The 13,169-nt window shown below is 42.1% G+C and overlaps 1 protein-coding gene across 2 annotated transcripts in view; it reads right to left on the bottom strand.

Moving 5' to 3' along the window:
* The window catches only part of CNTN2 (contactin 2), a 67,775-nt gene extending 62,810 nt beyond the window's left edge, over positions 1-4,965 (bottom strand). For both annotated transcript variants that reach the window (XM_075853776.1, XM_075853777.1), the window contains exon 1: positions 4,778-4,965. The gene's annotated coding sequence lies outside the window, so the exon portion shown is untranslated. The remainder of the gene's footprint in view (positions 1-4,777) is intronic.
* Positions 4,966-13,169: the final 8,204 nt, after the last annotated feature.

Genomic DNA, 13,169 nt, shown 5'->3' with positions numbered 1-13,169 from the left:
TAGTATGTGGGAGGGGGGAAACTTTTCAAGCTGGGTGTTGACCATGGCGGCCATTTTGAAGTTGGCCATTTTGTATCCAACTTTAGTTTTTTCAATAGGAAGAGGGTCATGTGACACATCAAACTTATCGAGAATTTCACAAGAAAAACAATGGTGTGCTTGGTTTTAATGTTACTTTATTCTTTCATGAGTTATTTACAAGCTTCTGTTTGTTTACAGCCATTGACAAGTCGCATTCCTGGATGAACAGTTTCCTGGAAAGTGGATTGGTCGTCGTGGGCCAGTTGAATGGCCTCCTAGGTCTCCCGATCTGACCCCCTTAGACTTTTATCTTTGGGGTCATCTGAAGGCAATTGTCTATGCTGTGAAGATACGAGATGTGCAGCAACTGAAACTACGGATACTGGAAGCCTGTGCTAGCATTTCTTCTGCGGTGTTGCTATCAGTGTGTGAAGAGTGGGAGAAGAGGGTTGCATTGACAATCCAACACAATGGGCAGCACTTTGAACACATTTTATAAGTGGTCAGAAACTTGTAAATAACTCATGAAAGAATAAAGTAACGTTAAAACCAAGCACATCATTGTTTTTCTTGTGAAATTCTCGATAAGTTTGATGTGTCACATGACCCTCTTCCCATTGAAAAAACTAAAGTTGGATACAAAATGGCCGACTTCAAAATGGCCGCCATGGTCAACACCCAGCTTGAAAAGTTTCCCCCCTTCCATATACTAATGTGCCACAAACAGGAAGTAAATATCACCAACCATTCCCATTTTATTTAGGTGTATCCATATAAATGGCCCACCCTGTATCTATCTATCTATCTATCTATCTATCTATCTATCTATCTATCTATCTATCTATCTATCTATCTATATATCTATATATATCTATATAGATATATATTTACCTGCTCCTCCTAAAAGTCTAATCACTATAGTCCCTCACTCCGGCACCAGCGACGAGGACATGCGTGGGCGTGTTCTGGTAGTATCATTGTGATCTTCAGGAACCACCATGGAGCCACTGCAGACCCAGTGTAGACTGCCATAGGTCCACTGTAGACCCAACAAGTGCCAGGCTGTCAAGCCATTATATGAAAAGTCCCATAGAGGACTGAGTATATTAATGTTTTATAAAAGTCAATTTGACTAGGTTCTATTTATTATTTTACATTTGTTTAGAATTAATTATTCATGTTATCATTAAAATAGTTACTATCATTATGATCTATCATTTACAAGTCTTGGGATTATTGAGTCTTTGATCTATATTTTTCCCATAAGGGAGGACAGGAGGGGATGTTTTGTATCATGGACTCTACTACTCTTATTGCCCTGCATTTTTCATTCACTGTTTCAACGATGATTGGTGAAATATTGATTTTTGGATATACTTGCAGAGAACATGCTGATCAATATATATATATACACAGAACAAGCAAATCATTGTTTTTGGACTTGAATCTGTCTTTTCTTCAGTACCGACTCAATCAATGTGACAAACCAGATAGTAACTTAGTGCTCTGATCCTACTTCTCAAATTCTTTCTTTAACTCATGATTTACCATAGCACAGACCAGTTACTTAGCTCCGAATATATATATATCTTTCAAACAAATTCCCAATTGAAAAAATTAATCAGAACCTTTCAAGATGTTTGGAATAAAGCATAAAATATTATTGTCAGGACATTAACTGTCCTACTGCAAGTCCTGTGGTCTACCAACAGTAAACATCTGAGAGCAATCGGGCGGCCACTATAGACATAGGATTGTCTGTGGGTCCTCCAACAAATCGACTAACTTTAGTTGTTTCTGTTACTAGTTGGCAACATTTTTAAGAACATCATGTAAGGCTTTAGCAGGTAGAAAGATTTTAACCTGTCTAATCCTTTCTTCCTCTTGGAGTGACACCAGATGGGGCAGGACAGCTACTGGTGGAACAAGCATTGGACCTACGGTTATCTCAAGTCGATGGCCAGCATAAGACTATAATTCTGGGTATACGGTCTGAGATTTCTGGATTCTGAGTTTATGAAGAATCTAATCTAAATGTCTGATGTATCTAAGTTGTAATTTCCTAATAGAAGCAAGCCATCAGGTTCTAATGCAATAGCTAACTGGCCTTCTGAACCCCCAACTGAGGTGCCTCAAGAGAGAACGAGCTATATGTATTGGTCCCATTGTCATATTGTATATAATATCACATAAAGTACAGCCATCATTAATTGTATGGCATTAAATCATATGTAACCTGCCCAGCTGCACATTTGCTGCTACATGACCCATGAGGGTCGTAGGGCATATACTAGAAAATGTATATTCTCATAGTCACATGCATGTTGCCATTAAAATATAATGACTTCAAATTTAGTTTGCTTCTTTTATTAAATTGGATATTTGAAACTGCTTATTTGCCGTCTTTATATTTCTTCTTGCTCATGAGAATAAGTTTACATTTTTAGAATTTCAAATACATTTTTATTTGTGACTCAACACTGAAAATTACAAACTTGAAATTGCAAAACATGGTTCATTACTTTTAAACATCCTGCTGCTGATGCTTCTACCGTGTATTAGAGTTTTATCAGTTTTATGTTCCCTATTCAATATATGCCATGTTTGGAGCTTTCTAGTCAATATAAGTACATTTAAAAGTCCTGTGGGTCACCATGTCCTATAACAAACACTTCTGCATCTCAATGATCCCAGTTCCAGCAATGATCAAAATCCCATACCTGATATTCTCCGTTCATAAATTTAGTCCATATGGTTAATATATGATATTACAACACTGTTTGGGAATAGTATAGAATTATAATTACTTGTATTTGACTTTTAGAGATGTATAATATATACAAATAACATAGAAAACATGTTGTACATACAGATGTGTGTGGTCTAGTGCAGGACCTGTTCAGTTGCCAGATACACTGAGTAGTTGTCCATTTCTTAAGCTGCTTTTAATATGCGTCTATAACCCCAGGCTACTCATACTCGGGGTATGCAGCAACAGATGGGTCAAAAACCATCAAGGGCCAAAAGAACAAATGAATTGAATGAATGTGTTGCGCTCAGATGAAATGTGAATCTCAAAAGCATTTAATTCTTTGAAAATTTCTTTCAAATAATAATAAAACAGGATGAAAACTTGGGGTCACATCTCAATCATTATACCATAAAATTGTGAGCAAAGCATATGAAATATTGCGACAGATGTTTCACCGTACACAAAAATAATATTGCTGTTGCTTTCCTTCAATTCCAAGTTCAACAAGTTTATATAAATATGTGGCAGAATATATATTATGATGTGTAGCGTGCGTGTCCCATTAAAAAGATGGAGGACTCTGGATTCCACAGTTAGTAGTTGGTGCACCTGAATGAAGTTTGTAAAGGAAAGTATTATCTTTACTTCTGGAGATTTTATTCTTACAGGAAGATGCCACAAAAATCAAAAAAGCTCCAAAAAACGGAAGAGTAAATAAATTGGTCTAATTGGGATTATGCTTCCTAATCCCCCCTTTTTTAATGAAAATAAATACTTATGTTCTATCGGCAAATCCTGCCACCACTGACAATAGACTTTCTCAACTTTTTGAATCTAAAAAGTGTGTTGGAGATTTTGGCCCTCATAGAACAGATACCAACATTAAACTAAAGCTTTAGATCTTCACTTTAGAAATGAATTGTACAAGAGTATTTAAGAACCACTGAATGGATGTCAACTACGGTTGTGTGCATGGGGCCTTAGAGCTCCGTAGTAGGCATTTTCATTCACAGCACAGAATAAGTACAATGTATACATATAGGTTTATCTGGCTATAAAACCATCCTCACCATTGCAACCTAAATCAATCCAGGAGGAACATTTTTTAGACACGTTTATGAGGTCAAGTCAGGCCGTGACTCCTATTCTGTCCTTATTGCGTCTTTCTATATCTTCTAACTTTGTCTTCAACTTGCTCTTATGCTTATTTATCTTTTCATCAACACCCAAGGCCTATTCAATACATATTTATATGGAAGCTTTTAGACGGGGGTTACAAGAATATATTTTATATTGACCTATGAATCCACACACTACTTTATTTCACATTCTTAATCTGGAGACGTCCTGTCTCCTACTTATCCCAGAAACCCGCAGTCCACAATTGCTACTCGATCACAGATTAATAATAACTTCTTTACACAGCATCTTTGCACTTTTACCATTGGGAACGGCTGCTGGACTAGGTGTATATTAATAAATCTCTAGACTTGGGTCTATGGTCCTACATGTCATTTCTGGCAAATTTTCTGGACCTGACTGAGCTCACAGCCTTGTTACACCGCTGTCATATTATTAGTCACCCAAATACTAATTGTGGATTTAGACTTCCATGCAGCACAACCACCGACATATCGAAACGGTCCTGTTTTGCAGATGCTTCTTCTAAGGCCATGCTGAAGATCCTAAGTCTATTGCTAACATATCCACTAAGGCTAAGCTATAGACTCAGCAGTCTGTGTCTCCTTGCCTCCAGATATATGTTGCCAAGATCTGCATTCCTGTACACAAAGTCATTTAGCCTTTGAATTAATAAAACATTTCCATTTTAATGTGTATCCCCTGAAAGATACAATTTCAAGACAAAATTTACTAACAAACTAGGTGCCCACACTGATATGAGCACGTCACCAATAATTCTAGTAATAAAAGCTTAATCAACTATAAAAAAATAAAAAAAAGCTTTAATGCTTGCGTTATATAATGGTTTACCATAAACCCTACCTGAATTCTAAAGACAGGTGTCAATGCCACAGCAGCGGGTACTTCTGTCGCTCTCTTCACATCACATACAGAAAACTGCAGCAAGGAGGGTGGGTGCAGGTTCAGTGCTGTGGATATATATGTGTGTGTCAGGATGCTGCAAGCTGACTGCATCAGTATATGCTCCTCCTCTCTCTCTCTCCTGCTCGCTCTCTCTCTCTCTCTCCTGCTCGCTCTCTCTCTCTCTCCTGCTCGCTCTCTCTCTCTCCTGCTCGCTCTCCCTCTCTTATTCTCTCCCTCCCTTTTTCCTCAGTCTCCCTCTAAACCCGCTCCCTTTCCCTCCAGAGTCCTCCCTGAGAGGGCAGGAGCACAGGCACATTGGCAGAGGCACAGACTGTGCCAGGTTTCCTTGCACTGGTACATTATACCGTAGATAAACGTAGATGCTCTCTTGCTGTGTCACCTCATAACAGGACTTAACATATGCTCCATAACATGTGCATTACCACTGCTGAGAATCTCCGCGTAGATACAACACAACGTTGTCATTGTCAATGTGCAGTAATATAGAACAGTCTCATTTACTAGGATGGTGTGTATGTGTGTTTATAGCTAGAAATGAAATTTTCCAAAAAGATTTTTCTTTCATGAGTGCACAACAAGTGTAATCTGCAGTTTACAACATTATCTTTTAGCATTACTGTATTTCTAAGGAGTTTCCGGTTTTATGTAAATAATGTTTAGTCTTAGTATAAAGACAAATTATGCAACTTTGGAACATACATTGGGGAGATTTATTAAAGAGTAAATGTCATTTAGTAAAACTTATGATATATCGTAGTGACAACTAGTGAAGTTTTGATCGGCGGGGTCTGGGTGCTGACACCCCACCAATCTCTGAAATGAAGGGCTCTTAACTGAGCGCTGTGTCCCTTCATCTGTAATGGGATAACTTCGGCTCTTCTCAGACATCTAAGTGCCCATCTTCAGCTAACCCCCACCTCTACGAGAAGAGCCGAGTCAAGCCCAAGCTTTCACATTACAGGGTCTCAGCACCTGGACCACTACCGATCAAAACTTCTGATATGTCACTTTGACATGTCAAAGGTTTTACTAAATTACACTTATTCGCTCAGGACCAGACTATTTTGAACCTTCAGTACCAGACACCATTTAGCCATTTTTAGCACGTGTTAGTTAAACTGCTATAACTTTTTTATTTCTAGGGCCAGCGACGTGATTATGACAATGTTTTTTCATAGACAATGTTGGTTTATTTTTTCATTATTTTTATACACATCCTTTTTGCTGTTTTAGAATTTAGGTACTGACACCGAGCAGCGACAGGGCCTTAGTGCTGAGTGTTGCATTACATACAACGTCCTGTGTCGTATGTGACGCATCACTTAGCACTAAAGCCCACATGCTACACAGGGCCGGCGTTAGGGGGGACAAACTGGGCAATTGCCAAGGGCCCACATCCTCTTAGGGCCCCCTGCCCGCAGCTTCTACGAGGCCCACACTGCCCGACTCATAACATTTATGGGTCGGCGGCACAGGCCCCCTCATACCCGGTGGCGACACTTTCACCAGAGGGGGCTCCGGTGCTAGCGACTGCCACATTCACTTGTATCTGCATCCTCAGGACGCAGATACAAATGAATATTATAGGCTGCAGGCCACGTTAGGCCTGCAGCCTATAAGGTGCTGTGATGATGTCACTGCATCACGCTGGTCTGCGCATGCGTCCTGCCCAGAGGCTGTGCATTGCTCTGTCCGTCGCGGAAACGGTGAAGGTAAATACAATTTTTTATTACATTTTTGGTGGCTGTCTGGCAATATACGGAGGGGGGGGGTGCTGTGTAGCACTATAAACAAGGGGGAGCACTGTATAGCACTACATACAAGCGGGGAGCGCTGTGTAGCACTATATACAAGGGGGAGCGCTGTGTAGCACTATATACAAGGGGGGTGCTGTGTAGCACTATATACACGGGGGACCCCGTAGCGCTATATACAAGGGGGAGCGCTGTGTAGCACTATATAAAAGGGGGTGCTGTCTTGTACTATATACAAGGGGGTGCTGTGTAGCACTATATACAAGGGGGCGCTGTGTAGCACTTTATACAGGGGGGCTCTGTGTAGCACTATATACAAGGGGGGCACTGTGGGGCACTATATACAAGGGGGCGCTGTGTGGCACTATATACAAGGGGGGGTTCTGTGTTACACTACATCCAAGGGGAGGGATTGTGGCATTGTATACAAGGTAGGGGGCTGTGTGCCACACAGCCCCCCTCCCATGTATATAGTGCCACACAGCTCTCCTTCCTTGTATATATAGTGCCACACAGCCCCCCTTGTATATAGTGCCACACAGTCCCCCCTTGTATATGGTGCCACAAAGCCCCCGTCCCTTGTATATAGTGCCACACAGCACCCCCTTGTATATAGTGCCACACCCCGTCCCTTGTATATAGTGCTACACAACAATTCCCCCGTATATTGCCACACAGCCCCACCTTGTCTATAGTGCCACAATGCCCTCCCCTTGTATATAGTGCCACACAGCCCCCACTCCCTTGTATATAGGGCCACACAGCCCCCCTCCCTTGTATATGTGTGTATAGGGTGTGTATAGTGTGTATATAGTGCATAGTGTGTGTAGTGTATATAGTGTGTGTATAGTGCATATAGTGTGTACATGTGTATAGTGTATATAGTGTGGTGTGTGTGAATATATGTATATATAGTGTGTGTGAATATATATATATATAGTGTGTGTATATATGTATATATATATATAGTGCGTATATAGTGTAAGTCTATATAGTATGTGTGTATATATAGTGTAAGTCTATAGTGTGTGTGGTATGTGTATATAGTCTGTCTATATAGTGTGTGGTGTGTATAGTCTATATAGTGTGTGGTATGTGTATAGTGAGTATAGTGTATGTCTATATAGTGTGTGGTGTGTGTGTGTATAGTGTATATAGTGTTAGTCTATATAGGGTGTGTATAGTGTGAGGCTGGATTCACACGACCATGTTACGTCCGTAATGGACGGAACGTATTTCGGCCGGAAGACCCGGACCGAACACTACAGGAAGCCGGGCTCCTAGCATCATACTTATGTACGATGCCAGGAGTCCCTGCCTCGCTGCAGGACAACTGTCCCGCACTGAAAACATGATTACAGTACGGGACAGTTGTCCTGCAGCGAGGCAGGGACTCCTAGCATCGTACATAACTATGATGCTAGGAGCCCGGCTCCCTGCACTGAGTTCGGTCCGGGACTTCCGGCCGAAATACGTCCGTCCATTACGGACCTTAATGTGGTCGTGTGAACCCAGCCTAAGTCTATATAGTGTGTATAGTGTATATCTGACATATCACAATGACACGACATACAGTGAAGGAAATAAGTATTTGATCCCTTGCTTATTTTGTAAGTTTGTCCACTGTCAAAGACATGAACAGTCTAGAATTTTTAGGCTAGGTTAATTTTACCTGTGAGAGATAGATTATATATTTTAAAAAAAAAACAGAAAATCACATAGTCAAAATTATATATATTTATTTGCATTGTGCACAGAGAAATAAGTATTTGATCCCCTACCAACCACTAAGAGTTCAGCCTCCTCCAGACCAGTTACACACTCTAAATCAACTTGGTGCCTGCATTAAAGACAGCTGTCTTACATGGTCACCTGTATAAAAGACTCCTGTCCACAGACTCAATTAATCAGTCTGACTCTAACCTCTACAACATGGGTAAGACCAAAGAGCTTTCTAAGGATGTCAGGGACAAGATCATAGACCTGCACAAGGCTGGAATGGGCTACAAAACCATAAGTAAGAAGCTGGGTGAGAAGGAGACAACTGTTGGTGCAATAGTAAGAAAATGGAAGACATACAAAATGACTGTCAATCAACATCGATCTGGGGCTCCATGCAAAATCTCACCTCGTGGGGTATCCTTGATCCTGAGGAAGGTGAGAGCTCAGCCGAAAACTACACGGGGGGGGGGGGGGTGGGAACTTGTTAATGATCTCAAGGCAGCTGGGACCACAGTCACCAAGAAAACCATTGGTAACACATTACGCCGTAATGGATTAAAATCCTGCAGTGCCCGCAAGGTCCCCCTGCTCAAGAAGGCACATGTACAGGCCCGTCTGAAGTTTGTAAATTAACATCTGGATGATTCTGAGAGTGATTGGGAATAGGTGCTGTGGTCAGATTAGACTAAAATTGAGCTCTTTGGCATTAACTCAACTCGCCGTGTTTGGAGGAAGAGAAATGCTGCCTATGACCCAAAGAACCCACTGTCAAGCATGGAGGTGGAAACATTATGATTTGGGGGTGTTTCTCTGCTAAGGGCACAGGACTACTTCACCGCATCAATGGGAGAATGGATGGAGCCATGTACCGTCAAATCCTGAGTGACAACCTCCTTCCCTCCACCAGGACATTAAAAATAGCTCGTGGCTGGGTCTTCCAGCACGACAATGACCCGAAACATACAGCCAAGGCAACAAAGGAGTGGCTCAAAAAGAAGCACATTAAGGTCATGGAGTGGCCTAGCCAGTCTCCAGACCTTAATCCCATCGAAAACTTATGGAGGGAGCCGAAGATCCGAGTTGCCAAGCGACAGCCTCGAAATCTTAATGATTTACAGATGATCTGCAAAGAGGAGTGGGCCAAAATTCCATCTAACATGTGTGCAAACCTCATCATCAACTACAAAAAACGTCTGACTGCTGTGCTTGTCAACAAGGGTTTTGCCACCAAGTATTAAGTCTTGTTTGCCAAAGGGATCAAATACTTATTTCTATGTGCACAATGCAAATAAATATATATCATTTTGACAATGTGATTTTCTGTTTTTTTTAAAATATAATCTATCTCTCACTGGTGAAATTAACCTAGCCTAAAAATTCTAGACTGTTCATGTCTTTGACAGTGGGCAAACTTACAAAATCAGCAAGGGATCAAATACTTATTTCCTTCACTGTATGTGCCTGTGTGCTTATGTATGGGTCTGTTTGTGAATGTGTCTTTGTGCTTGTATATATGTGCCTTTTATGTATTTGCATATGTTCCTGTCTGTGTGTTCATCTGCCGCTGTGTGTGCGTATATATGTGTCTGTATGTCTATATATTTACCTGTAGGTATATATTCCAAATGTGTGTATGTATATTTGCCTGTATGTCTAAATATCTGTTTTTATGTATGTACAGTATATATGTAAGTTTTTTTTAAAGTTTAGTTACCCCTTGGGGACTGAATTTATTTGTCTGAGTCAATGTATGGCCCTGGGGCCTGAATTTACTTAGCGGTTTGGTCTGGGGTATAAAACAATTTAGGGTGTTTAGTTTCTGAATTTCTGTGTTGCTATAGATGCTGAAAATGGCTACAGCATTGAGGGGCAAAGATTTCTCATCAGGAAACTCTGCAGTCATCAGGAGAAGTCACCATAGCGGTCTGTGTCAGATAGAGAAGAGAACGACTCCCATCAGAGAATAAATCACTTGTGAGTCACTGGATCTATAGAGAATCTGTCCACTTTCCTGACATGTCTGTTATAGGAAATCCTTGTATTCCACATAAAGTCTTTCTGTACCCAGGACTAATAGACAAATGCGTGTTACATTCCCATTGTCAGGAGGATGTGTCCCTACACAGTGTGATACTGTCAGAGGTGGTTGGAGACTGTCAGTATGTAGGGACACAGCCCTTTGACAAGGGGAATTGTAGCTACCATTTGGTCAATGCTCACACAGAAAGGTGGTATTTAATTTAAACACGGCGTGGCAGGGCTGTGGTGGAGAGGGGGGGGGGGGGGTCCAAGCTTAGGGAACAGCCCAGGGCCTATGGTCTCCTTAATCCACCACTGGTGTAGCACTATATATACAAGGGCGGGGCGCTGTGTGGCACTATATAGAAGGAAGGGGGGCTGTGTGACACACTACCAAGGGGGGCTGTGTGGCACTATATAAAAGGAGGGGACTGCGGCGCTACATACAGGGGCGCTATGTGTGGTGCGATCTACAGGGGGCTGTGTGTGGCATTATCTACAGAAGGCACAAAGGGGGCATTATTAGTGTGGGGGCACAAAGGGGGCACGGTTACTGATGGGGCACTTTTATTGTGTTAAGCCCTAAGGGATCATTATTACCATCTGGGGCACTGTCGATTACGATTTTCTTTAGAGGATGGGGTATAGGTGTGGAGCTTGAAAAGTGAGAAATCAATATGTCTGTGTGTCAAATTCTGTAGAGATGAGTCTGGCTGGAATAAGTTGTTACAGTGGTCTGAGCCGGATGTAGAAAAGAAGGGAGAGTGACGTGACGTATCCATACATTATAACCGGGTAGGGGAAGTATGGAACGGGCTCACGACACTCCACAGTAACGAGCGGGATACCGCTAGTTTAACCCGTGAAATGCCGCGGTCAATAGCGACCGCGGCATTTAAATCGTTAAAAAGAGGAGGGCAACCCGCTCTAGCAGCTCATCTCGCCCCCTGCAATGCAATCGCAGGGTGGTGATGGTTGCTATGATTGCCTGGGCACTTTTAGGGCTGACACCCCCCCCCCCCCCCCCGATAACGTAAATTTTCCGCCGCAAAGATCGCAATGTGTACTATTTGTTGCGGGTTTTACCTCCCCAATGAATTCAATAGTGAAAACCTGCAACAGAAAACCAGCGATCCCGCAGCATAGATTGACATGCTGCGGATTAAAAAAACGCACCGCAGGTCAATTTATGAACGTTTTTTCGGTGGGTTTTTTATGTAGCGTGTGGATGAGATTTGTTCACATCTCATGCACTTTGCTCCTACTGTAGTATGCGGCGGATTTTTAGTAATGAATTCCTCGCGGAAAATCCGCAGTATTTACGCTATGTGTGGACATAACCTAAAAGAAATGCTCAGTGCTACTCCAATAACATTCCCTCCCCTGCCCCCCACATGAACACTGGGGCCCATTTCCTCTATTATTGATCAGGTCACAGTTTATTATTTTTTTAGAAAAAAAAAAAAAAAACACTCCTGTGTGCCCCCCCTCCTCTCCGACTGGAGCAAATTACACCCTGTCGGTTTCCTCAGTACATTGTCCTACTATTAAAAGTAGCCCAATGATGGTATAGGGCTGTGCTGGGAGGGGGAGGGCTGTTGATACTTGATATGTACATTCTGTAATTATTCAATGGCTCGAATTGTATATGCTTGTTACTCTTTGTATTGGAAAACATTGCCAATAAACTTGATGTAAACTAACCAATGACAGCTTAGAGCTGTCACTGCTTAGTTTATTGTCATATACCCAGAAAGGTAAGTATAACAATGGTTTTGCTTTTTTACTTATTAGGGTATGTTCACATGCTGAGTCAAAAACTTCTGAAAATACAGAGCTGTTTTCAAGGGAAAACAGCTCCTGATTTTCAGACGTTTTTTTTAAGCCACTCGTGATTTTCACTGCGTTTTTTACGGCTGTTTTCTTTAGAGTCAATGAAAAACGGCTCTAAAAACGTCCCAAGAAGTGACCTGCACTTCTTTTTCGCGGCCGTTTTTTACGAGGCCGTTTTTCAAAACACCCGCGTAAAAAAAACAGCCCGTCGGAACAGAACGCCGTTTTTCACATTGCAATCAATGAGCAGATGTTTGGAGGCGTTCTGCTTTCTGATTTTTAGGCCGTTTTTCGAGCGTTTACGGCCCGAAAAACAGCCGAAAGGCCGAGTGAACATACCCTTAGTGTTACTAATGTTTTTTTTTTTTTACAGGTTTGGTCATTGGACTTAGTTGGATTCGAGGACTACTAGGATTACGGCGTTTTTATTTTCAATAAAATGGTTAACGAGGGTTGTGTGGGGGGCTTGCATTTCAATAAAATCTTTTTTCTGCACATCCGACGATTGGGCCCACTCTCGCGATTACGGCACGGATCTTTCCTCGGAAAGAGATCTCTCCCTCTTCCTCCCCGATGTTCCCGGTTTTGGGCAATCCTGCATTTCCACCGGGGCGGGAAGGAGGTCCCTTCCAGCATTGGTTGAAGGCAGGTAAAGGACGTGCGGCCCATTTTTTACAGGATGAGGTGTGGATGAGTAGCACTCAGCTGGAGTCCATGTCGGATCCGGTCTCTTTTTCTTTTTGGCAGGTTACCCAATTGAGACACTTCCTTGTGTCCTTAGCTGACCCAGCGGCGTACTCGTGAGATAACTCCCCTTTTGAACTCTTATGTACGGGCACGGGCACAATTCGTCACTCACTGTCTAGACTCTATGCCCTCCTGATCTCTCCCTCCACCCTGTCCACACCTTTATACTTGCTTAGTTGAGAACGGGACTTAAGTCTAACATTTACCTCGGAGCATAAGGATCGCCTCTTCCACATGACACACAAATCATCTCT

This window comes from Rhinoderma darwinii, chromosome 2 (assembly GCF_050947455.1).
Source record: "Rhinoderma darwinii isolate aRhiDar2 chromosome 2, aRhiDar2.hap1, whole genome shotgun sequence".
Classification (NCBI taxonomy): Eukaryota; Metazoa; Chordata; class Amphibia; order Anura; family Rhinodermatidae; genus Rhinoderma; species Rhinoderma darwinii.
Note: the sequence above shows the minus strand (reverse complement) of the source record. Positions and strands in the feature narration are given on the sequence as shown.